General features: G+C 49.6%; 1 long non-coding RNA gene across 1 annotated transcript; it reads right to left on the reverse strand.

The window, feature by feature from the left end:
- Positions 1–11,817: 11,817 nt before the first annotated feature.
- LOC120371570 lies at positions 11,818–13,799 on the reverse strand. The gene is made up of 3 exons (XR_005584442.1): positions 13,682–13,799; positions 12,223–12,342; positions 11,818–12,082 (listed from the first exon to the last, which is right to left on the reverse strand). It is a non-coding gene; the product is annotated as an uncharacterized LOC120371570 (long non-coding RNA).
- Between the last annotated feature and the right edge of the window lie 13,440 nt (positions 13,800–27,239).

Here is a 27,239-nt window from a genome sequence, read left to right on the forward strand (position 1 = left end):
TTACTGGCACATGAAACTTTAAATTAGAGTGAATAAATGAAGACTCAGCACAGCACTTTGAAAGGTTGCCGACCCCTGCTCCAGCTGCTGACAGCTGAAGCCAAAGAAGTCACGGAGGTCTGGTAAAGTCATGGAATCCATGACTTCCGTGACTGCTGTGACCTCCGTGACTAACTCGTAGCCTTAGCTATGAGTAGGCAGTGGGCTATTCTAGTTCCTGGCATTGGCCACGAGGTGGGACAAAGGTCAATTAATGTTACTTTGACTTTATTTCCCCCATTATTCTGGATGGGACAGAGCCCCGGTGGGTGAACCGCTACTGCTCATAAGCACTGCAGGATCCTTTGTGTGTTAGCTGCAGCAACTTTGATACCAAATTTGCTTTTTGCTCACTATGCTCTATCTACCTTATATACTTATCTGGCTCCGTCACCATTGAATCTGAGTGCCTCACACGCTTTAATGTATTTATCCTCACCACACCCCTGTGAGGGAGGGAAGTGCCGCTATCCCCGTTGTACAGGTGCAGAAGGGAGGCAGAGAGACTGGCACTTGCCGAGGTTACCCAGGTAGTCTTTGGTGGAGGAGGGAATTGGTGGGATCTCCCAAGATTTTGGCTACTGCTCTAACCATTGGACCTCCCCATTATAGACGAGTGTGTCAGCTTCAAGATCTCTGTCCCGGTAGCCATGGTTGTTATTGCTCTGGGTTCTGGGATCGTTCAACTCATGTGCCAGGACCAGGGCTGCCTTTGACAGTTCCTCTGTTTTGGCTCAATGTGCAGAGAAAGAGCCTTCCCAGGGCTCTGATCCAAAGCTATGGAGCTCTCTCCCCCAGCAGCTAAGAACCACCTCCAGCCCCTCCACTTCGGTCCCAGGAGCACTTTTCCAACCTGCTTTTACTAATAAAACCCTATATTGCATAATACATTAATTAAAGTTATCTTAAAAAATCCTCATGCAGTCTGAGCGCAGGGGGCGGGGAGAGAAGACGAGAAAGATGGGCCATGGAAGGGTCAGGAGAACTAGGACTCAAGTCTATGGGGCTCAGCTGCTGAATACTCCCAGGCTGCCACCTGGCAGCCACAGCAGAGCTGCAATCCATGCACTATAAATCCCAGGGCACTGGGCACCACAGGAAGTGCCACCCACTTTGATGTTAACCAGTCAAACCACCATAGATGGCCCTATTGGCAATAACCCCCATGACATCAATATTCATGTATGGAAGGACTTCCAGGACACTATCTGTGTAACCTGGCAGTATCTTGGCTGTTGCTACAACAGACCCTGTGCTTGTTCCCTGCTTTGGACTCCGGCTCTGTTCTCTGGTTCTGATCCTTGGCTCGACCCCTCAATCCCTGACTCTGGCTCTGACACCTGGCTCCGACTCCTGCTCCAATCACCAGGCCCTACTCTTGCTCTGACCACTAGGCCTGACTCCTGGTCCTACCTGCGAGGCCAGACCGTTCACGTCCTGGTTGAGACAGGTTACCTGTCCTACTGCACCGCTGGAAGGCAATCAGATACCATGGTGATGGGTCTGGTATAGGAGCCTGACTAGGCTAGGGAAGCTATTCAGTGGTTCTGTGGTGTTTCTGAGCCCTGTATGGGTGTGCCCACCTCTCTCCCCAGGCTCCAGAGCCCGAGTTCCAGCCTGAAGCCACAATTTCAAAGCACTGTCTACACAGCTAAGGGAGGCTCACTTCTGCAGGCTGTGTAGACATATCCGCCATGCCTGCTGCCATACCTCGCCTAGGAAAGAGAAGACAGCCTGCTTCTTTCTTCCCTGTCCTTTGTCAGGGGAGCACAAATTTACCCACTTCCAGCAAAAAACAAAGTCCTGTTTCTTTACGTCCCCTTCCTCCACACTGACCCATGTCCTGCTGTCTCCTTTGCCAGCCCCTTCCACTCTAGCTGGCTCTTTAGTTGAGAGCTTTGTTCCTGCTCCCAGTGGGCAATGACGTATCCCACAATGCCACTGGGCTGCTCTTTCCTGCAGGAGCAGTGCCTCACTGAAGCCACTGGTGGGAAGGGCAGTGTGTGTTGGCAGCATATAGCTGGGCATCTAAGAGGTGTAGCACAAAAGTCACAACTGAGGGAGAGGGGGCTATGGAGGATACAAGCCACCTTTGTGCCCTCCCAAATCTGGGCTGTTCTGCGGGAGCTGCAGTAGTCCCTGGAGTAACATAGCTCTGGGGGCCTGTGCAACCTACCACAGCATCTCAGACCAGGGCCACCCTACAGGTGGCAGCATTGCCCAAAATCTCTGCACCGCTAGGTGCTGTGGGCCAGCCCTGCCCACACATGTTCCTTCCATGCCCAGCCATGCCCTGTGTGCGGGGCTTGTGAGGGGGTTCTCGGAGGACAGCCTGCAGCCATGCTCTGCAGTGTTTGTCCGGAAGAATTCTTCCCTGGCTGGATTTGGGGCTTGTAAAGCCCCTTTATGCTGCTCCAACTCCTTTCTTTGATATAAAGAGGGTCTGGGAATCTCATCCAAAATGTTTAAAGTCCATTTACTTAGTAGCCTAACTCATAAGTGCAACCTCTCAGTGGGGTTAGGTGGGCAATGTCTGAGCCACTCTCTTGTGTGCTCCCCCTCGATGTAGCTTCAGGGCCTCATTCATGGGTTCTCACTCTCGGTCCTATCCCCCTCCCCACAATGTTTTGAATGTGGTTGCATCTCTGGCCTAATCATTTTATTATCCTTCCCTTCTTTATTTCTTCCAGAACTGTAAAATCATCTCAACATGGTGTTGAGAGCATGACAGCACCCTGCAGCTAAATCAGAACAGAGTGGGTGTCCTGTAAAATACCGGAGAGAGAGAGAGAGAGAGAGAGAGTTTGTGTGGGCATGACTTTGTTAGCATATGCAAGCTCATAGGAGGCTATTTATTGTAACAGCTTGGCTCTATATTTTTAAGTGAAGGCCTAGGAATAGGGCTTACCCAATGGAGGTGGGCTTCATCATATATACACTTAACCATGGGCTGTGCAGCCTAGCATAGAAACTGTGTTCCTTAAATTTCAAGGGCTGTCAGTTCGAGGCCTTGCGTAGGCTTGTGTTTTTTATCAGCACTCGAAGGAGATGATGTTAACCAGTCAAACTAGTCAGTACCAATTATTTTTGAGAGAAAATCGAGGAAAACATTAATTTACTGAAAAAAATATTTTAAATAAAAACCACACATTTTTTGGCTTTCAGAAATGGTTTTTGGTTAAAATGTTCACTTTTCAATAACCTGTGGATATTTTTTAACCAAAAACTGAACTGAAACATTGAATTTTGTGACGAAAATTAAAAATTTGTACTCCCCAAATTTTGTTTTTTCTGTTTTTCATTGAAAAACTGAAAAATGTCAATCAAAATGAAATGTATTGCACAAATGATTGTTTTGGACAAAAAGCCATTTTGTCCCCTTGTCAAATATAATGTGTCAAGGAAAAACTTTGGAGAGGATCTATTAAAAGGACACTTTGATTTGGGAGGGAGGTATAGTGGGTGCCATTGAATAAGCTGTCACTGCTTTACTCTGATTAATGTACAGCAAGTAGCACCCATAAAGGGAATTAAGCATTATTATTTTATTACAATTACAGGGTAAATGTCATTTATTTTTATAGCAACCACTGTAGCTCCAGCATGAGTTGGGCATCAGAACTAGCACCAAGAGGTGAGTGATTCACAAGCATGGAAGTTAATGAAGCATAATAAATGGACTCAATTTCTGTCAGTTCTTGGTGAGGTTTAGGGCAAGGCGCTAGCCCCTGGGTACAGGCTGGGTGCTGGAGATGGAAAGCTGGCAGCATCTGAGTCAGGGTGATGGGACCCAGCTGATTGCACAGAGTGCAAAATGTATGACCACTTGCCATGTGAACAAGTAGGAACAGTAGGAGTCTCACACAGCCTATGTATAGCTCTCCAGAGACTAAGAGGCAGGGCCAGATCCTCAGCTGAAGTAAATCAGCAGAGCCTCATGGGTGTAAATGGAGCAATGCTGATTTACACCAGTTGAGGATCTGGCCCATGGGGGTCAGTGACATAGCTGAGCAGGACCCCTTCAGAACTGCCATTATGGTGGAGAAACAGGGACTGGGGGGTGTCAACAGATGGTTCCTTGGGGAAGTCACTGCTGCTGCATCTTTTCTGGGGGTTAAGGATATCGGAGCCAAGGGTGTGTGTCACTCTAGTACCTTTCACCAGGTCTCAAGGCACTAAGACCTATAGAAAATACTGTGTTTTTAGAGGCTCCTTCTTTTTACTACTCAAATGGCAGTGTCCAAAAACACTCTTTGGAAAGAAATCTGTATGACTGTTGGCATGAGGTTTAAACTGATCTTCTGAACGCAACAGCCAGATTTGTGAGAGTCAGACCAGCTGGGAGGTCAAAGAGATTGCAGGCAGGATGTCTTGTGTTCTGATTTATGCTGGCTGAGAAATGAATTCTGAGCTTGTGGACTTCAAGAACAATTCCTAACCTCATGAACCCAGCTCAGGACTTTGAACTCCCCTGACTAAGGAACACTTGCTGTTTGGAACAAATGATCTATTTTGAAACCCAGAGCTCAGAGATAGCCAGTAAAATGACTTCCGCCAGTAAGAGACTTCCCGAGTAAACAGCAAGTTGGAGGCTTTTTAACAGCCAGTCCTGAACTATGAGTTTCTATGAACAAAAAACCCTCTGTGTGACCAAAAATTGTATTTATTTCAACAGCTGTGTGCATGGAAATTGTGCTGTGTGTCAATCGGAAAATTCACACAGAGAAAGAGACACACCTGAGGGCAGGGAAGGAAGCAGAAATCCTCAAAAATGTTTTATTTTCTTGCAGAAAATTTCAATTTTTTGTTGAGAATTGAAATACCAAGAAATTTTGGCTGGAAACAAACAAACAAGGACTGTGAAATGTCATCTGGTGCCTCATGGGAGTTCCAGTTTGGGCACTTTGTGCTTCCGTTCTCTTCTATAGGCTGGGCTCTCTGGTTGGACATGGTGCATGGTGGTTTCCCCCTTGAAAATGGGAGAAGGAACATTATGGGAGTCCCTGGCTGGGGTGCACCAGGAGAGATGTAGTCCATACACTATAAATCCTAGGGCACTGAACACCACAGGAAGTGCCACCCACAGACAACCCTATTGGCAGCAACCCCCCTAGAGAACCCAGATCACAGAGGAGAATGGGGACATGAGGCAAATGAACTACAGCTCCCATGAGGCACTGCAGTTGCATATTCAAATTGAAATATTTCCGTTTTCAGCATTTAGGCTTTTGACAAAACAGTTGAAATATTCTGCAAAAAGCTGACAGATTTAATGGCAAAATGTGTTCTGTTGAAAATCCAATTTTCCATCAAAAAACTGTTTTGATGGAAAAATTTCAACCGGCCCTGCTAAACATGAACCACTGGAAATAGAAAATGAGTCAAATTATCCTAGACGCTAGTGAGGATGAATCCATATAACAGAGGAGAATTTAGTCTGGTTTGAACTAAAGAAAAGATGCAATTCTGAGATTAATGTGTGACTAATCCGTACCTGGAAGAACATCACATGTGGTCAAAGGGCTTTTGATTTTCACATAGGACAATAAGAGACTCATCTTATTGCCATTGGTTGGTGCTTCCATAGGTTTTCTGTGCCTCTTGCGCCACAAAAGGACGACTCTAATCTTCCCTGGAAAACCTATCACATCCATAATCTAGACAGCTGCTGCAACCCATTCTCTGAGTCCAGTAATAAATCTGGGATGGGAGCTGTGTAAAATCTGTGTGTCTGGAAACTTTATACCAAGAAATTCCTTCCAGGCCCTCGCTAGGCTTTGTATAAAAAGCAACTCCCCCAAAGTAATGGTGTCTGGGCAGCAACCTACCGCAGAAAGTGAGTCATGATGAATATGTTGCTCCTTGTTCTAACGAAAAACCCATTAAGGTCAACGGCAGAGTCTCTGAGCGGCACAAAATTGGAATGATGGGCACAGTAAAGTTAAAAATGAGCTAAAATGTTAATGTGGCTAGTACACTGACTGGGTGCTTCCACAGACAGTAAGTAAATCACCCCACTTACCATGGAATGCTGCATCCTGTCGGCTTTTATCTTGGGCTTTAAAATCTAGCTAACAGCCCCCCCAGTGTGGAACCTTTGCTCTTTAACAAGGGAGGGAGAAGCCAATGCAAAGCAATAGGAGATTGGTAACTAAGGGCCCAGTTGTGGTGTCCTCACTCAGGCAAACTCCCATTGTCTTCATGCTGCCAGAATAAGAGCCAGCGGAATAAGGGACTGAGCCATAAGGCCCCAGTGCTCTGCTCCATGGCAAAACTATACCAGGAGGTGGTGTTCTGGGAGGCTGACAGATTCCGAGGTCTAGTATGAAAAGCTTGAACACTGGCAGTACGATCTCTGCAGGGACAGGGGTCAGTAAGGCAGATGTTAATAGGCCCCCAGGGTGGCTTTCCATTACCAGAAGGATGCAATTTTGGGAGAAAGCCTTTGTTAAGAGTGCAGCCAATGAAAATGAGCTTGCTCCCTTAGCTCTGGGTGACTGTAGTCTGATGAATGTCACTGGAGGAGGGTGAGGTTCAGGAGGGACCCAGTTCGGCATGGCACCCGGGGCTCAGCCAGGCAAGTCGGGCCCAGGCTGCCGGCTGGTAACACTGGCCGCTCCGAATGCTCAGTACAGATCTCACCCCTACAGCTCTGCCTCCCTACTCCATCCCATATGGCTAATGATTGGTGAGTCCGTGAGTCCTTACAGCACCTGATTGTGTGCCAGTGCCTTGTGCTGAGTGCAGTCAGCTCTCTGACTTGGAATAGCAGCAGCAGATTATGGCATGATTGAACAGATCAGCTTGTCCGGATTTCAGGTAGTGGAGGTGCCCCCACCAATATTTCCCAGTAGCCTCTTCTTTTGTGAGATCAGTTTGGGCTGCCTCTGGCCTTGCCCCATCCATGGTAACAGCAGATAGGAAGCAGTTCAGGGTATTTGCTTCTCTGGCAGGGGCAGGTCCTGCAGACTTTTGTGGCCTCTTCAGTCTGATGGTTTCTGAAGCCATTCTCAGAGTTAATCAGGTGGGACATCTGCTTGATCCTCTTTCTCAAGCTAACTCCTCACTACCCAGCCATTGATTTCTGCTTAGAGATGGGCCTGAGCTATGAAATTTGGATCTAGATCCCACTTTCCCAAAGACTTGGGGTGGTGGCTCTGGAGTTTCACCTCCCATCCATCTCTAGTTTCACTAAATTAAAGCTACAGCAATCAACCTTCCCTGTTCTTCCTCCCATTGCCCCACATGCACTTCTGTTTACTCCGTTGTGTCTCTAGGTCAGGGATCGGCAACCTTTGGCACACGGCCCATCAGTGAAATCCGCTGGCGGGCCGGGACGGTTTGTTTACCTGCAGCATCTGCAGGTTTGGCTGATTGCAGCTCCCGCTGGCTGCGGTTCGTCGTCCCAGGCCAATGGGGGCTGCCGAAAGTGGTGCGGGCCGAGGGATATGTTGGCCACTGCTTCCTGAAGCCCCCATTGGCCTGGAAGCCAATGTTCTGAGAGCAGCATCCACTGAGCAGAGATCGGGTGATATTCCTGAGTGCAAACAGATGTGGTCTGAGAGCACACACCTGGGAGACAAGAACTCTGAGTGATGATTCCAGGTCTGTCTGTGGCTTAGGGCAAATCACTTCACCTCTCTGCCTCATTTTCCCCATGTGTAAGTGGGAATAACAATCTCTTCTCTTACTCATCTCCCAGGGGGCGGGGAGGATTAATTAATAAAGTGCTTTGAGATGAAAAGTGCCAAGGGTTGTCGTCGTTCCTGTCCCCCGCCCACGTCAATGTTCAGAGGTTATTTCCTGCAAATCTCCGTGTTGCCCTACATAAGGAAGAGCTGTGACTTAGTGATTTCACTGTGCCAGACTGAGCTTCTGAGTTGTCCTTTTTACTATGTTTAGCAAATGATGATGTGGTCTAAAGCTGCCCTCTACTGTAGTGGGAGAAACAAGGACCCTGCCAGGTGCAATGCTGCCATCTAGTGGCCTCTTATGAAACACATACAAGTGTAATAATGGGTTGCGTTCTTGGGAATATTCTAAAAAGGTCCTGGAGAATTTGGAGGAGTGTTTTTAGGTTTCATGAACCCTTTTGAGCTTGGAGAAAAACAAAAGTTATTTAAAAACAAACCTGTCTCTGTTCCAATTTGCACAAAATGTTGGACAGCTCTGGAGGACTATGAATAATTGTAAAACTCATTGGCCTACATTGTCGACTTATTTAGGGTGCCTCCATTTTGGGATGCTCAATGTGCGACCTCCAGAACCTGGTTCTTCTGAGATGCTGAGCACTGTTACTCCATCTGACATCTGAGGGAGCAGTGGTTACTCAGCACCTCTGGAAATCAGGTCCACTGGGTCTCAATTTGAGCACCCCAAAATGGGGCGCCCCACATTAACAGAGACATTAAGAAAAATGAAGGCCATTGTGTTGTGGGCACTCCTAATTCCAAGAAGGTGTGAGGGCAAGGTTTACATGGGTCTTGCTGCAACACTGCAGCCAACCTGGCCTCTTACTTGGGTGATGCTCCTAAGCCCCCTTCTGCCCAAACACAAAACCCTCTGACCCAAGTTTGGTGTTGCTTTCAACCCAGGCTAGTTTGCCTGACTGGAGCCCTAGGCTAGCGCCCGAGTTAGGGTTTTGCTCGGGCTGGTAACCCACCCATTTGGCATTGTGGACGCAGGCTAATCACCTTACGTGCTGATAGTTCTTTGTTGCTTTCCCATAATTCCCCCTGGCCATATTTTCCTGCCCTCTACCTGCTCCCTCCTGCACTAGAAGTCACCTACCAGTTTCTATACACTGGCTTGGCATTTAAATCCCTGCTATGTTTCTGCTGCACCGCACCTGAAAGGAGATGGCATCTGGTAAATCATCCCCCCCAGCATGCTGCCAGAGCCTGACACCAGAGCCTGTTCTACAAGGAGATGGATGGGGTGCCCCGAACTTTCCCCCCACCTAAGCACCCTCACACCCCGAGCATGGTGCCTGCTTTCATGATGGATGGGCTTTTGACTCTGGATGGTGTTAGTAGTCAACTGGGGCACAGGGGCCGAGAGGACTTGGAGCAGCCACTGGGAGCACTGAAACTGGAGAGCATGGAGCACAGCCAGGATGACCTTGGGCTGGAGTCCCAGCACCTCTTTGGGGAGAAGACAGGGGAAAGGACCAGCATTGCAGCAGCCAGGTAAGATGCAAGCCTCCATCGTTGTCACTGTTATGGAGGATATTGCAACATTTGATACAGTCTCGCATGATATTCTTATCGATAAACCAGGCAAATACAACTTAGATGGGGCTACTATAAGGTGGGTGCATAACTGGCTGGATAACCATACTCAGAGAGTAGTTATTAATGGGTCCCAATCTTGCTGGAAAGGTATAACAAGTAGGGTTCTGCAGAGGTCTGTTTTGGGACCGGCTCTGTTCAATATCTTCATCAACGACTTAGATATTGGCATAGAAAGTATGCTTATTAAGTTTGCAGATGATACCAAACTGGGAGGGTTTGCAACTGCTTTGGAGGACAGGGTCATAATTCAAAATGATCTGGACAAATTGGAGAAATGGTCTGAGGTAAACAGGATGAAGTTTAACAAAGACAAATGCAAAGTGCTCCACTTAGGAAGGAAAAATCAGTTTTGCACATACAAAATGGGAAGAGACTGTCTAGGAAAGAGTACGGCAGAAAGGGATCCAGGGGTTATAGTGGATCACAAGCTAAATATGAGTCAACAGTGTGATGCTGTTGCAAAAAAAGCAAACATGATTCTGGGATGCATTAACAGATGTGTTGTGAGCGAGACACGAGAAGTCATTCTTCCTCTCTACTCTGCGCTGGTTAGGCCTCAACTGGAGTATTGTGTCCAGCTCTGGGCACCGCATTTCAAGAAAGATGTGGAGAAATTGGAGAGGGTCCAGAGAAGAGCAACAAGAATGATTAAAGGTCTTGAGAACATGAACAGGAAAGCTGAAAGAATTGGGTTTGTTTTGTTTGGAAAAGAGAAGACTGAGAGGGGACATGATAGCAGTTTTCAGGTATCTAAAAGGGTGTCATAAGGAGGAGAGAGAAAACTTGTTCACCTTAGCCTCTAAGGATAGAACAAGAAGCAATGGGCTTAAACTGCAGCAAGGGAGGTTTAGGTTGGACATTAGGAAAAAGTTCCTAACTGTCAGGGTGGTTAAACACTGGAATAAATTGCCTAGGGAGGTTGTGGAATCTCCATCTCTGGAGATATTTAAGAGTAGATTAGATAAATGTCTATCCGGGATGGTCTAGACAGTATTTGGTCCTGCCATGAGGGCAGGGGATTGGACTCGATGACCTCTTGAAGTCCCTTCCAGTCCTAGAATCTATGACTCTATGAATCTATTAAAACATAAAGCTTGGCCAGTCTCATAACTGTGATGGGGCTGTTATGTGTGTGGGTGAGGCTTTTCCTGCAAAGCTTCAACTGAGAGTGGAAGAACCTCCATTCTTTCCCTCCACCCTTCTGCCCTGGGCACATGCAATCCAAGTTAGAGGCTAAGTGGGGGTGTAGTGAGGCGGCCTGGCTCCCAGCCGCCCCAGAGAGGGACGAGCCCCTACGGACGCCAAAGTGGGCGGAGTCACTGGAGCCTGCGCCTGCCCCCCAGAGGTCAAGGCGCAGGGCAGGAAGTATAAAAGCCCAACCCCAGGGCTCAGAAGGGGCCTGGCCGCCGGAGAGGCCAGACGCTGATGCCCTAGCTCCCTCTGGGGAGACTCCTGCCGCCTGTGACCGACCCGAGGACTGGCCATACCCGCGGAGGCTGGATGCCGACCAGACGCCGGAAGAGCCATTAAGCCGACCGGTACAAAGGGACCCAGAGGAGCTGCCCAGTTTACCCCTCGCTCAGTATCCCGAGGAGCCCATGGTGCTAGACACCGTGGAAGGCGCCGCAGAGACGCAGGTACTGGTAGAGGGGGAGGTCGGAAGTAGCCCGGGGGCAGCCGACCCTAGTCTGGCTGCAGCAGACCCAGAGCCAATGTCAGTGTGTTGCGGCCAGGATCCCCACTGACACAGCAGCAGGCTGCCTGCCGCTGTTAGGGCCCCGGGCTGGGAGGCAGAGGAATGGGCGGGCCTGCGTCCCCCCTGCCACCCCACTCCCGGGTGGCAGTCTCCCCCTCGTCCCGACGCTCAGTAACAGGGCCTGGGCTTAATACTGAACTATTTGCTCAGCCCCTGCCTGAGGGTCTGAGCCCCTGACGGCTTCCTGCCCCACCAGGCTAATCCACCAACTCACCGGACTCGTGTAGTGAGGTGGCCTGGCTCCCAGCCGCCCCAGAGAGGGTTGACCCCAACAGTGGACATCTGCAGGGGGAAACAATGATAAACATTTCTTGTGGCAGCCACTCTGCATGTGCACTAAGCAGAGGCTGTTAGTGTGGCCAAACAATGCCTGCAAACGCACGCACATGGGTGAATCTATCTATCTATCTATCTATCTATCTATCTATCTAATCACACTGGCATTAGCATTACAGCATTTTCAGAGGTAGTCTATATATGAAATGTACTGCAAAGTGGAAATAAGGTGGGGGACAAAGTGGGGGAGGTGATATCTTTTATTGGACCAGCTTCTATTAGCGAGAGAGACAAGCTTTTGAGTTTACACAGAGGTCTGGGAAAGGTACTCCAAGTGTCACAGCTAAATACAAGGTGGAACAGATTGTTCAGTATAAGTAGTTAACACATATTTCAAGGGATCATTCAAGGTGAAGCAGCCTTTTAACACGGAGGGAGGGAAAACTGGGGGAGGGGGTGGGATAAGTGGATTATAGATTATTGTAATAAAACATACATCCAGTGTCTCTATTCAGTCCATGATTTTAAGTGTCTAACAAAGTTATGAACCTACGCTCCCAGGCATGTCTTCTGAAAGGCGATCACTCTATATCTGACCTCTCAGCCATCATCCCCAATGGAAACCTGCACCTTCCATCTGGTAGTGGTGCTGGTCATTGTATGCTGCCACATCCTAGTTCAGTATCTTCTTTATATTGGCCTGAATTTCAGTTCACTCCTGGGTAATGATGCAGAAGAATGTCTTATGCAGCAGAAACTCTAAACAGTCTGTCAGGTTTCTAGGCAGAGCAAAATCCCCCTTCCCCACCCTGTGTAGCTCACTAGTCCCCTCTAGTTATTAATCTGCCCGTCAGTCACCTGGTGATGAAAGAGCTCCATGGCACAGATGGATAGTTTTCTAGTAGAGGCCTGGAGTAGCTGTTCTCTTTTCCGTTCGGAGATCTGAAGCAAGTTCCCATCTTCCAGTGCCACCACAGCCTGAAATAATGTCAAGACCATCACTAGTAAAAGGTCCCTGACTTGTCCTCTCCAAGCATTTGAGCCCACAAAAGCCAATTTTTATTTTTTTTTAATAACTATTAAACAGCATGGTGCAGTTTAGTGCAGTGCGAAGAACCAGGGGATATACACCTAGAGGTCCTACCACCTCACACAGGTAAGTGCTGGATGCAGCAACTCGAGTGTGGCTGCTCAGAGCCAGGTGCTGATCACGCTGATAACTCTGCAGTGAAGACACACCAGAAGGAACATTGCATTGGGCCCCACTGAGTGTGGTGAGTACAGATGGCTGTTTGTATCCTTGAGTTCAGCTTGTCCTGAGACAGCTGCTGTTTGGGGCCATCAGGGTAATTCTGAATGGTCTTCCATCAGCATAGAGAAAGAGATGGGGATCTTATATAACAATACAATGTGGGTCCTTTGGTTTAGGTGTTACTGCCATGAATGACTTCTATCCTATCACGATGTCTCTCAGATGTGTCTTCACTGCAGATGTAGCCCAGGTGATCTGGGTTTGAGCACCTGGGTTAGCTTAACCCAGGTGTGAGCATCCCCCCCTGCAAAGCTCACTGTTCTGCACTTGCTTGTGCATGTCTGGAGACACATCCCACGATTCTTAGTGCTGAGACACTCTAGGATCCTTTCTCAGTCAAGTATGTCAATTGCAGGAGAACTTGTCTGGCCTTTGGGGGCAGCGGCGGCTCTAGCTTTTTTGCCGCCCCAAACACGGCAGGCAGGCTGCCTTCAGTGGCGCGCCTGCGGGAGGTCCGCCGGTCCCGAATTGCCACTGAATCCGTGGGACCGGTGGACCTCCCGCAGGCAAGCCGCCAAAGGTTGCCTGACTGCCGCCCTCGCAGGGACTGGCAGGCTGCCCTCTGCGGCTTGCTGCCCCAGGCACGCGCTTGGAGCGCTGGTGCCTGGAGCCGCCGCTGTTTGGGGAAATTGTGGGAAGGCATTGAAGGATTGCAAGCTCTTAAGTATTTAGTTTGTTTCCTCACTGCAAAGTGGGTGGGTTCCCACTGAGTTAAAGCAGAGCCCATGCTCTACCCTATAACCTGACAGGGAGGGCAAGTTATATGGGCCTGTGGTGCCTGTGCTCCAGCAATATTCAGGGCACGTGGGCTAGATCTCTCCCCCAGCCCCGCCTGCCACTCCCATGCGCCTCCCCGAGAGCATCCCTGCCTATGCCCTGTGCGGCGGGTGACTGCCCTGACACTCCGCACTGGCTCCCTCGCCGCTGCCAGCTACAAAAGGGAGTGGCACCAGCGGCAGGCTGAGGCATTTGGATGGAGGTGCAGAGGAATGAATGAGTGACTACAGCAGCTCAGGCAGCCCCAGGTGGCTGCTCAGCCTGCTTTGTGCTTTTTCTTTCCCTTCCTCTCCTCTGCTTTTCTTTTCTTCTGCTAGTTTCCCTTTGTGGCTATAGCCAGGGCACTCTGATCCCCCACCCCACCACCACCATGCTTCCTCCTCCACATCTCCACTTTAGGGGGAGAAACTCAGGCTGTTTTCCTGTCTCCCCGGCAAACAACTTTACTGCTTCTCCTCCTCCCCACTCCCACTGAACCAGCTTCTTTTCTCTCTGTCCTCCTGGGTGCGATGTAGCCTCCTGCTGCCCCATGGCCAACAGGGCTTCTCGCTGCACATGAGCAGCTCCTTTTCTTTCATGTTGAGGATGGGGAAAAGTTTGTTGAATGTCTGAACGCTTGTTGCTCTTGTTTTTTAATGAAGATTTCTTACTCTGGGGAAGTGTAACCCCCTGGACCTGAGAGGGGCTCTAGGAGCACATGCAGTGACGGTGGTGCGGGATGAGTGTGCGAGCTCGCTGCTGCTGGCGGGGAGAGGGCTGGTGGGAGTCCTCCTCTCTGGCCCCAGCCCTGGGGCAGCCTGCCTGCATCCCAAACTCCTCATCCCTAGCCCCACCCCAGAGCCCACCCCCCAGCCAGAGTCCCCACCCCCCACCTGCATCCCAACCCTCTGCCCCAGCCCTGAGCCTCCTCCTGAACCCCTCATCCCCACATTGTGCAATATAGGGAAACTGTTAAACACTTACTGTTTCCAGTCCATTTTTACATTATTTTAAAACATATATATTGGCTTACAAGGCAGGACTTGGACCCGTTCTGGGCACCACCAAAAAATATACAAACCTGCCGGCCCTTACCTGAGCCAGGTAAGCAGGCCTAGGTTGAAAGCCCCTCCAAATCCGGGTCAGGGGGTTTTGTGTGTAGATGGGAGGGGGGTTGAGCTAAAATGCTGGCAGGAGCCTGGGTTAACTGTGTGGTGACGACATCCCTTTAGGAATTCTTTAACTGGGTTCCCTTGTGTGCCACGCTGCCAGGCTGGAGCCCAGCATGTAGATTGAGTCGTTCTGATTCCTTGTCTTCCACATGTCGGGGTGATCGCTGCTCATCTCCTTCTCCACTTTGACTCAGTGAGTCTTTGCCTTTCACATTGTGTTTATACGCTTCCGCCATGTGTCACTCTGCCCCAGCCCGGCTGCCTTTATCTCCCCTCCCAAGCTATCTGCCAAGTGGGATATTTATCTGCTGCTTCCCCTATGAGCCACATCTCCGCGCTCAACTGGATTTCAACTCCTTGCTGAAGTGTGGATTGAGCGGCTTTCAAAAACACTAAATTCACTGTAGAGCAAACAGAACCGCCACAGCTAAGTGGAGAGCCTGGATTGGGTGCTGGGATCAGGATCTGTTTGGATTCCCTGGGAGACTGGAAATGACATCATTTAACCCTCTGGATGCTGAGTGCGAGCCCCCCTCGGAGAGCTGCGCTGGAGAGCTGAAGAGAACCCGTAAAGGAATCTGCTCCTGTCCTTGGGTTTGTGTTTCCAGGGCTTTGGATGATCCCTCTGGGAGACATTTGTGTGATGGCAGTAAGTGGAGAGCTGCGCTGCTGTGTGCCATTGCTCTTGTCCAGGAGCTGGATACTGGGAGGAGCTCGTGTGATGTTTGGCCCCATCAGTTGGCCTCCTGTGGTGAAAAACAGAAGCACAGGCACCATGATATTTGGCCTTACTCAGGTTTTTCTGTACTCCAGTTTCTCCATCCTCCCCCTTGCAAGAGCCATGTCTTCCTCCTCCTTCCCTCAAAACAGGAGATCTCTTCCGGTTACCTAGACTGCTCCTAGCTGGCCCCCCAGCCCTGCCAGCCCCCACACTCCCACCTGTAGGACACCCTGCTCCTCCTGCAATGTTTAACAGGAGCTCAGGAGAGCAGGCCCAACATTTTTATTAACGGTATGAGCTCTCGGCTCAGCTTGAGTCTACTTAGGCTTCTGGAAGCCCCTAATTCCGACTGGGCGTCCGAAGAGACAGAAGACAGGAACTAGCGTAGTCATGCCCATGCTAGTAACCTGATACCTATCCTCATGTGTCCCATGGGCTAATGGCCTCGGGTTCGCTCTCTTCCCTCCCCGCACGGAGTTGCTGTGCTGGTTCTGCCTCAAGCCGCCTGAGCTCCTCATGTGACCTGCCTCCCATGTGGCCCCCCAGCCTAGAGAAGGACCTGCAAGCAGCAGAAGGGGAAGCAGGTCACGTGTGTGGGAGTGGGGAGGAAGGGCTCCAAGTGTGTGTGTCACAGGCAGGAGGGTTGTGACTTGCCCCATCCTAGGGCCTGTTTTTTACCCCCCAATGGAGAGGAAACCCTGCCCCCTAGTGGTCACAAAACCCTTAGGCCAGGGGTGGCCAACCTGTGGCTCCGGAGCCACATGCGGCTCTTCAGAAGTTAATATGCGGCTCCTCGTATAGGCACCGACTCTCCAATGTGCCTATACGAGGAGCCGCATATTAACTTCTGAAGAGCCACCTGGAGCTACAGGCGCCAACTCTCCAGTGTGCTGGGGGGTGCTCATTGCTCAACCCTGGCTCTGCCACAGGCTCTGACCTCACTCCACCCCTTCCTGCCCCCTCCCCAGAGCCTGCTGTGCCCTCGCTTCTGCCCCCTCTCCCCCAGAGCCTCCTGCATGCCACAAAACAGCTGATCGGGAGGGATGGGGAGGGAGGGGGAGGTGCCGATCAGCGGGGCTGCTGGTGGGTGGGAGGTGCTGGGAGTGGGGTGGGGGAGCTGATGGGGGGCTGCTGACTATCACTGTGGCTCTTTGGCAATGTACATTGGTAAATTCTGGCTCCTTCTTAGACTCAGGTTGGCCACCCCTGCCTTAGGCAGTGATCCCAGATGTTCCTGGCTCAACGACTCCTAAGGGTAAATGTGCTGTTTGTTGTCTCCTCCACTGTAGTTGCTCAGAAGTATTCTGACCACCCCGAAGCCTCATTCCAAACCCGCAGAGCGTCCCATTCCAGCGCTGAGATGCTGGGGTAAAAGGTGTTGTGTGAGTGCAGGGGCTTTTATTTTTGTCGTCTCCCCATGGCCTCTTTTGTTCATTGGTAGAGCTGAACTTGACAATGTTGTTTGCCAGGCTCAATCCATGTCTTTCCTTTGTCCTTTCTGACAAACGCCTTTGCTGCTTGTGCAGCCTTTGGCCCAAATAAGGGAGAGGAGGCTAGTCAGAAAGCATTGGCATTAGCCCATCTATTGATCCATTGTACTGTGTAAATCAGGCTTCTCGGCTTGCAGAGCATTTAGGACATGCTGTAAGATCCTCTCAAAGATGCCCCATGATAAGGTCTTGGATCAAATTCACTCTCCCTTCATTGCAGCTGTTCACAGCCTGCAGGTGTGACCAGCGTGGCCAACCCAGCAGTGACTGTCTCCAGCTGAGTGCTGTTCCAGTGGGTCAGCAGGGCCTGGAACACACACTGACCAGGGGGTTACATGAATATACAGGATTTCTCCCTCCTTTGTCTGTTTGACAGAACGAGAAGGGAATTAAAATTGTGCGGGACCAGTGGGATGAGGGTGGGATTGAGAGGTAGCCTGACAAGAGGACTGGATGTAGGGCTAATTCGCAGGCGCTCCTGAGTTTGGCTCTGCCATTAACTTGCTGTGTCGTTTTGGGAAAGTCACTTCCCCTCTCTCTTTGTCTCTGTTTCTCGATCTGTAAAATGGGGAGAATGATACTCTCCTACCTAACTGGCACTAAGCACCAAACATTAATTAAAGAGACTAAGGTGAATCAGTTGTTGGCCCAGTGATGCCATCTAGTGGGATCTTGTTAAAGATCTCACCCTGCACAGAACTGGCTGTGGGTTTGTACCCGTTACTATGGCGTGCGAGTCACTCCAAGGTGATGCTTTGCCAGGAGCAAAGACAAAATAAGAAAACGAACATGCTTATTCCAGACGAAAGTTACACCCCATGGGGGGATGTCAAAAGTATTGCTGCAGCAATAGGCACTATAGATACCTACAGATAGCAACATACAGCTATTATAAAAACAGATTAACATCTTTTCCCTCTGTTTATGGGTGTGATTATACAGAACAGCAGAGCTGGATTTCAGCACACTTGAACTATGGAGGTGTTTGAAACCCGAACTCAGCTCTGCAGCCAAATTCTGCAAATGGCCCCTCCCTTTACAGCACCAAATCCCTGGATCCAGAGAGCCCTGAACATTGACAGGGTTTGAAACCTGAACCTAGAGCTAAGTGTTAGCCATTGAACCCCTGTCTACAGACTATGCACAACAGGGACAGGGAGGTGTTAGCTACTACTCCTCTGGAGCCCTACCAGGTCCAGTGTGCTCCTTAGGAGATCCTCCAACAGCTCCCTCTGGCCAGGGCCAGCTCCAGGGCTTTTACCACCCCAAGCAGCAAAAATAAATAAATAAATAAAATAAATAAATAAATAAAAAGCCATGATCGCGATCTGCAGTTCTACTGCCGCCGCTTCAGTCTTCGGTGGCAATTCGGCGGCTGGTCCTTTGCTCCGAGAGGGACCAAGGGACCCGCCACTGAAGACCCGGACGTGCTGCCCCTCACCGTTGGCCGCCCCAAGCAGCTGCTTGCTGGGCTGGTGCCTGGAGCCAACCCTGCCTCTGGCTCCTCCTTCCCCTGCCTTCCCAAGAGCTTGGCTCAGAGGCTCTGCCTTTGAGATTCCCTTCTCAGCAGGCTCCTAGAATCCCCTGTCCTGCAGCGTTCCAGAGCCATGTTAGACCTTGCTGCACTGATTGTGGCATGGCTCTCACCACCACATCTATGGTGTGTATATATGTGTATTTGTAGACATGCATTATGGGCCAGATCTACAGCTGATATCACTTGATTAAAGTCAGTGGAGCTATGCTGATTTGCCTCTGTCTCAATACATCTAAATACTGTAGAATTTCCCTTTTCTACATACTCAGTGTGTGCATATGCATGTGTACATAGAATGTATAAGAACATAAGAATGGCCATACTAGGTCAGAGCAAAGGTCCATCTAGCCCAGTGTCCTGTCTTCCATCAGTGGCCAATGCCAGAGGGAATGAACAGAACAGGTAACCATCAAGTGATCCATCCCCTGTCGCCCATTACCAGCTTCTGGCAAACAGAAGCTAAGGACACCATCCCTGCCCATCCTGGCTAATAGCCATTGATGGACCTATCCTCTATTAACTTATCTAGTTCTTTTTTGAACCCTGTTGTAGTCTTGGCCTTCACAACATCCCCTGGCAAAGAGTTCCACAGGTTGATTGTGCGTTATGTGAAAAAATACTTCCTTGTGTTTGTTTTAAACCTGCTGCCTATTAATTTCATTTGGTGACCCCTAGTTCTTGTGTTATGAGAAGGAATAAATAACACTTCCTTATTTACCTTCTCCACTGCAGTCATGATTTTATAGACCTCTATCATATCCCCCCTTAGTCACCTCTTTTCCAATCTGAAAAGTCCCAGTCTCATTAATCTCTCCTCATATGGAAGCTGTTCCATACCCCTAACCATTTTTGTTGCCCTTTTCTGAACCATTTCCAAGTCCAATATATCTTTTTTGAGATGAGGCGACCACATCTGCATGCAGTATTCAAGATGTGGGCATACCGTGGATTTATATAGAATTCAAGGTATGTGCATTATTCCTTTCTTAATGACTCCCAACACTCTGTTAGCTTTTAGACTGCCGCTGCACATTGAGTGGATGTTTTCAGAGAACTATCCACAATGACTCCAAGATCTCTTTCTTGAGTTGCAACAACTAATTTAGACCCCATAATTTTATATGTATAGTTGGGATTATTATTTTCCAATGTGCATTACTATGTTTATAATGCATTTGTTTATACAAACCATTTTGCATGTACCTTTAGTCTTTTTGTAAAACTTTGGCCTGAAACTCTCTGTTTCTCTTGCTTCTATTCCTCGTTCCCATTCCATTCTACCACTTAGCTTTCTTCCTTCTAGTGTATATTGCAGGATCTTTGCTCCATCTTTTTCAGTGTTTCCCCTAGTTTGGCTTTCTATCCTTCTCTCTCTTGTTCCCTTGCTTTCCCTGTTGTTTTTCTCCCTCTTTCCCCCGTGTCCTCTTGATTTCTCCTTCCTCTCACTGTTTTTCCTTCTCTCTGCCATCTTCCTTGTTCTCTTATTCCTTCTGTCTCTCATTCCTAATTCCCAGCCATTCTCTCTTGTAACTCCTCCCCACACTCTTCCTTCCCTCTGTCCATTTCTCATCCTTTCACTCCCTCTCTCCCCCCGCCCCCAATCCCCTCACTCCTGCACCCTCACCCACCCTTATTTCTTGGCATCACCCATTGTTCACAAGCTATGTTTATCCCAGCCATCACTCTGTCTCTCTCTGCTTCCCCTGTCTATCTAATCTCCTGTGCATTTTAATGTACACAGCATGCTAGCATTCACAGCAGTGAGAACTTGTAATAGATCAGCTTTGTCCTCCCCTACTGTCATAGAGAGGGCTACCTTAGGAACCCATAGGACCCCTTTGACCATCATGCTACCCTGCTTTGGGTTATTTGGCTCCTGGATTTTTCTTCCAGGCCGTCTCTATTTTTTGAGGGCTCAGCTGTCAAGTGAAAGCTCCCAAGAGGAACTGCTTAATTTTGCCATAAACTAAGATGATTGGTTTCTGCATATTCTTTTCTTTTTTTTTTTTCCATGAGAAAATGTTCAATAAAGAAACCCTATTCTTCCTACTTACTGGGCTCTCTTGTTTGTCATTTTTATAAATCAGTGTTTATTGGTCTAATTATTGTAAATGCAGAGCCCAATAAAGGTGATTGCAATTGCAATAGCTGATAATGAATTTTGTAACAAACCTGCTGAGCCTGGAAGCCACCAGCGGAAAAGACATTATGTCAGGCTAATGACAGAGGGGAGAAATCATCCTTGCTAATCTCTTCTTTTCCCAAAGCATGACGGATCTCTCTCCAACCTGTGTTGCTCATATAGGCTCTCTGCAATAGAGGAGCTCTGAGTCTCCATTACACCTAGACCTCTGTATTTTGCTTTGCTGTTAAAGGGGGCAGAAAAGGTCCCTAAGAATGCCCCTCAGCTTCCCTGGCTCTGCTGTAGGCAGGTTGCAGGGGGGTGCGGCATGGGTTGGCAGGGCTGGAGACAGAGGAGTGCGGGACTGGCTGGCTTCAGGCAGGGGTGTGTGGCAGGGGTTGGCTGGAGACAGGGCAGGGTGTGTGGGGCTGGCTGCAGGCAGGGCAGGGGGTGCAGGGCTGGTGCAGGCAGGGGTGTGTATGGGGCTGGCTGGCTTTGGGCAGGGCCACAGGGGGGTGCGGCAGGGGTGGGCTGGAGACCGGGCAGGGAGTGCGGCAGGGGCTGGCTGTGGGCAGGGGGTGCGGGGCTAGCTGGAGGCAGGGGCTGGCTGCGGGCAGGGCAGGGGGTGCGGGGCTGGCTGCAGGCAGGGGCTGGTGCGGGTAGGGCAAGAGATGCGGGGCTGGTGTGGGCAGGGGGTATGGGTACAGGGGGTACAGCCCACCCTGTACAGTAAGTGCTCCCTCCTCCTCCCTTCCCCACCGGGGTAGCAGCAGCAGCCTGGGGCTCGGGGGCTATTTAAAGGGCCCGGGGCTCCCCTGCTTCCACTGCCCCGGCCCTGTAAATAGCCGCGGGAGCCCTGGGGAAGCGGCAGGGCTCCCGCGACTATTTAAAGGACCTGGGCGGCAGAGGCAGCTGGAGCCCCGGCCCTTTAAATAGCCTCTGGAGCCCCCTGCTATTCCAGGGCTCTGGGGGCTATTTAAAGGGCCCGGGGCTCCCCTGCTTCTACCACCCCGGCCCTTTAAATAGCTGAGGGAGCCCTGGGGAAGCGGAGGGGCTCCAGTGGCTATTTAAAGGGCCGGGGTGGTAGAAGCAACGGGAGCCCCGGACTTTTTAAATAGCCCCCAGAGACCCGCAGCCCTACCCCAGGGCTCCAGCAGTGGGGCTCTGGTGGCAGTTTAAAGGGCCTGGGGCTCCAGTCCCTGCTGGGAGCCCCAGGCCCTTTAAATTGCCCCCTGGGGAAGCCGGGCCACCCCGGTACAGTGCACTGGCTCTTGCCGGTATGCCGAACTGGGGCTTGGGCGTGGGGCCCTCTTAGGGGCAGGGCCCAATTCAGGGAAATTAGTTGAATTGGCCTAAAGCCGGCCCTGCTGCTGGGAGGGTATGACAACCCAAACCAGGGACAAAGGGCATGGCTGTCCAACGTCACAGATGTCCCACGATCTCTGGGGAAGTCCCACAGCTCCTGTGGCCTCCATTGTGGAGGGGCCAGGCCTTGTTGCAGAGGGACAGGCCTATACTGGAACACCCTGTTCCCCATTATAGTGTGGATCTATGCTGCTCTTTCATCCCTGTACAGGCCTGGCCATGAGAAATTCCTCTGACAGGGTTCAAAGGCATAAATGGAGGGTCACAGGATGTTCTTGTGGTTCAGACACTAGACTGGCACTGAGACGATGTGGGTTCCTCTGCCATAGGCTCCGTGGGTGACCTTGGGCGAGTCATTTAAACTTTCTGTGCTTCCTTTCCCCACCTGTAAAATGGGGATAATAATCCTTCCTTCCCCTGCCTTTTGTCTCCTCAGTTTGGATGGTGAGCCCTTTGAGGGATTGCGTCTTACTCCATGTTCAGACAGGGTCTAGCACAGTGAGGCCCTGAGCTGAATAAGAAACATCCACAGGGTCAGCTTGACTCCCTCAGGGCTTTCCCTGGAGCCCTTCCAATCCCAGCTGGTTTTTGTTCACCCCTGTCCAAAACCTGGTGGACCAGCCATGCAGAGGGTCTTCCCCAGAGCTGCAGGGAGGGGCCATGATGCTTCTTAAGAGGTGGGCCCCTCCCTTCATAGAGCTGTGGGCATTCAAGCAGGTTTCCTGATCCTTTCATCCCATTGCCTGCGAGAAATGGGGGGGTGAGCTTTCTAACAGTGGCAGTGGCAGTATAATAACGTTGCTGTGGGTGGGATACTTGCTGTCACCCTTTGCATGTTTATCCTGTGCCAATTTCCTGATTTTTATGAAGTGAACCTTTTAAGGTGAGGAATTATTTGCTGGGGAAATGGATGTTGTTCTTGAAAGGTGCTCGAGTTGTGATTGTTGGCAGGAGATTTATTTGGCTCTATTAGCGGCGCATTTACTCACTGTTGTAATTATTGAAAGTGATGGTGTGTGTTGATGGGCCATCAGTGGAGTTGTCACCTACACTTTAGTGCCACTGATGGACCAGCCCACATTGATACTCGACAGAAAGGAGACTGCTAAAATTGTCCTAGATCCACAATGTTAAAGGTCAAGCAGGGAAGAGAGCGCCGTGCATAGGAGATTGCAGCAATCTGACCTTCCTTTTATATGAATTAAGCTAATTTAGTTGTCAGCAATGGTGCCCGTTGGACAGCCCTGAGATTGATTACTTCAGTCTACCCAGAGAATGGGTGCAGCATGAGCGACGGTAGTTGAGCCTTCTCCACACCATTCAGTCAATGGGCCCCACAGAACCAGCTCTAGAGTTAGAGCCCATTCAGTCCCTGCACTCGTACTCGGTGTTTGGCATAGAATGGGCCAGGGAGGAGAGCTAGCTGGGTGTGAGGTCTTGGGACTACTGGGTTAAAACCCTGGTTTACCCTGAATATGGTGAGAATAAATGTGATTGGCTGGGGGACCAAGTCATAAGGCGAAGGGGACCACATGTGGACCTGGATAACGGGGTGGCAGGACCCTGCGATGCCACAGTCACAAGCTGGTGTGTCACTTTGCCACAGACCCCACTGGGGAGTTTGGTCACTTTCTCCTGGGACAGATTTGCAATGAAGACACACCAATCTTGGTGAGTAACCACAGTGTAAATTCTTTTCCTTCTTAGTCCAGTAAACAGGTTTCACTTAATCCAGTTTGTGCACACATTTGAGTTGTAGCTCATGAAAGCTCATGCTGAAACAAATTCGTTAGTCTCTAAGGTGCCACAAGTACTCCTGTTCTTTTTACATTCTGTAGTGTCAAACATAGCTGCTGCCAATGAACCATCAAATGAACCAAAAAACCAGCCCAGCCCACCTGATGGCAGTTTGATGCAGAATGTTTTGCAAAAGGCAGGCATCTAGTTCCCATAGCACTGTGGGCACCTGTACAGAGGGCAAACGATTCCTTAATCTCCTGAGAAACACACATGGTGTGTGTTTTGCAAGGGTTAAATAGTTTTTGAATATTCTCCTCCCCCGGTGTTTCTCTGCCTTATTCAAGAGGAAGTGTGCTCTCTTTAGTCCTTCATTTTCTTCCTTTTCAGTCACAGATTTCTGCTGGAGACTGAACTAAATCAAACCCTTCGATGTGAACACCTTCAAACTTTGAGGCTGTTTGAAATCAAAACCTGGTTCTGATCCAGATTTAGCAAGCTGTCCCTATCAATACAATGAACCAAACCAAGCCTTAAAGTACAAACACCCATGGGCAGTGGGTATTGCTTAGCCTCCCCTGGCCAGCCTCCCCTGGCCTACCTCCCCAAAAAGCCAGGTGTGGACAGTGGCCCCGCCCACACTCCACCTCAAGGCCCCCTCCTGCCTCCTGCTCTTTCCCTGTGTCCCCAGTCAGGCTGCTCCTCTTCCCCAAAGCATGCAGGGGCTGGGGCTGGGGCTGGAAGCGGGGGGCAGCCAGCAGCCCAGGACTTGGAGCAGCTGGGGCCACCCAGCACTCTGGGGCTGGGGTCACCTGGCACTCGAGCTACTCAGCGCTCCAGGTCTGGGGGCACTGGGGCTGCCTAGGGCTGGGGGGGTTCTCCGGCTGGCAGCCTGGGGCTGGAGGCAGCTGGAGTGGGCCTCCTCTGGCCACGTTGGGGGGCTCAGGGCTTCGGCAAGGGAGGGGGGTGGAAGGGGTGAGGGAGAGGCGAGGCCTCGTGCAGAAGGGGCGGGGCCGGGGGCTAGCCTCCCCAAACGGGCAGTTCACATGCCGCCCATGCAAACACCCCAGGACTCTGTTGGGGTCGGGAAGGAATTTTCCTCCAGGGCAGATTGGCAGAGACCCTGGAGGTTTTTCGCCTTCCTCTGCAGCATGGGGCCTGGGTCACTTGCTGGAGGATTCTCTGCAGCTTGAGGTCTTCAAACCACAATTTGAGGACTTCAATAACTCAGACATAGGTTAGGGGTTTGTTATAGAAGTGGATGGGTGAGATTGTGTGGCCTGCATTGTGCAGGAGGTCAGACTAGATGATCATAATGGTCCCTTCTGACCTTAAAGTCTATGAGTCTATGAGATCTGGACTCAGCTGGCCCATGTGTCTGTAGTGTGCTGAATCAAAACCCCAGCGCTGAGGACTCTTAACTTTCAGATCTGGATCCAAACTCCATGGCTCAGGCCAATCTCTGTCTTATCTGGGAGACAAAGGAAATTCTATTGGCATACAAGCAATATTATGGGCCAATTCTGTGCTGCCCTATGCCCTGTGTGACCTCACTGACTTTAACAGGAATATGCGGGTGGTAAGTCAGTGCAGGATTCGATCCTGTGGTTGAGAAAGATCTAAAAGAGAAAAGTAATGATCACTGCAGCCCCAATGCAGCCATAACTCAGCAACATTGCACATCAGAGGGTATAGAAATTAACCTCAAATTCAGAATTAAAATATTATCTGTACACAAAGGTATGAGCTGAGATCTCCAAACAAGTCATAACTGAATATCTTCTTGTCATCCGTATATTTAAAATTTCAGCCATAATGTCCCTCTTTTTCAGATGGGCAAAATGAGACAGACAGGCAAAGTGACTTGTCCAAGGACGCAGAGGAAGTCCAAGTCAGAGCTGGGATTAGAATACCAGAGTCCCTGCTCCTAGTCCTGGGCTCAGACCCACTCCCAGAGCACAGGCAGGTCAGTATCCTGTCCTGCTTACTGACTACACCAGGGGTAGCCAATTATTTTTGTCAAGGTCCAAATTTCTTGGTCAAGGGACAGTTAAGGTCCAGTGGACTGCTTATTGACTACCGCGACACTACACTGTACCATTGCTAAAGGGGTTAGAATGATTCCATTAGCTTCATGTAACCTCCTTCTTTGCTAATATTATATAGTGTCTATATTACAGCAATAACTTTTCACATGCCACAAATCCCTAAGGAGGCACAAACTTCAGACAGCATGAGAGAGTGCTCCCATAGCCTTCCCGCTTACAGCGGGTCGAGATCCCTAAAGCCGCCAGAAGGTTGACTAAATCTTTGATTCTTCCTAGCACTTACAGTCAGGAATGCATAAAAAGCAGCTCATGCAAAACCAACCAGTGATTATTATCATCAAACCCTTCAGAATCCCAGGAAAGTTTAGCAAGGTCTAGATGAAGAAGCCACGTCCCCCATACCAGACACCAAAATGTCACATCACATTGGCCGATTCTTACAGAAGTTGTCAAGCAAGTGGCATCACGAGTCATTTCCAATTCTCTTTGTATACCAAGAGCCTTTGGATGATGTGCTTTCTTCTCTCCTGCTTTACAAAACAGACTGCATGCTGTTCCCTCCGTTTCCACCATCTGAACCGCTCTGGTCTAACTAGGAGAGTTTGACGGTTGTGAACTGTGTTGCTGGCCCCTCTGGCACTGTTCCATATGTGCACATTCATCTGGTTACTAGGGAAGGTCTCTGCTTTTTTTGTGGTGATCTGTGGAGTCTCATTATCAGCAGACAAATGAAGAGTTAGGTGAATTCTTACTCCAGTTCTTAAAACATTGTTTTGATGTTTAATACATGTCCGGGGGTACAGCTGTTTTTATTTTAATGCTGGTAGAACATGCTGTAGAATTTTAAATACATTATTATAGGAAACAATAAATATATCATGTGAATGACACGTCTGATGAACACACTGAACACAAAAGAGCTGACATCTCCACTCAGTTATGCTGGGGCGGCCCCCTTTAGCAGAATGCAGAATTTTTCTCCCTAACATACAGTGGCAAGTTATAAAATCATTACAGAGATTGATACAGATGCTTATCTTGTTTACCCCAGTGTAAATCCAGAGATTGATAGAGATTTTAGTCTTGTTTACCTAGGTGTAATAGATCCATCCAGATTCTAATCTCATTTACCCTGATGTAAATCCAGAAATTGATCCAGATTCTAATCTCATTTACCCTGATATAGATCCAGGGTAACTGTATTGACTTCAGTGGCTTTACTCCAGATTCTCACCACTGTAAGTGAGATCAGCGTGTGGCCCCCAATGTAGAATTAGTATAAGTACCCATCTGTCAATTCATTTTGGTTAATATCCTGTATCTCTCTCTCTCTAGCTTTATGAAGCCCTGATCTTCCTATGGAGAAGCAAGATTTTGATTTTTAGCAGTGACTTCTGTTCAAGGATTGATGTGATAAGTCCAATTATTCATCTCGGTGTTTTGTGCCCTTTCATTTGGGTTGCGAAAACCCTTCAGCAAGATCAAAGAAGGGCATGTTTAGTGGAGCCGCAAACGTCTGCTCTGGTCAGCAAAAGCTCAGCCAACCTGAGTGAATGCAGTTTGTGCAGATTAAGGCCCAGATCCGCAAAAGTATTTAAGTGATTTCGATGGGATG

Source organism: Mauremys reevesii, linkage group 9, assembly GCF_016161935.1.
Source record: "Mauremys reevesii isolate NIE-2019 linkage group 9, ASM1616193v1, whole genome shotgun sequence".
NCBI lineage: Eukaryota > Metazoa > Chordata > Testudines > Geoemydidae > Mauremys > Mauremys reevesii.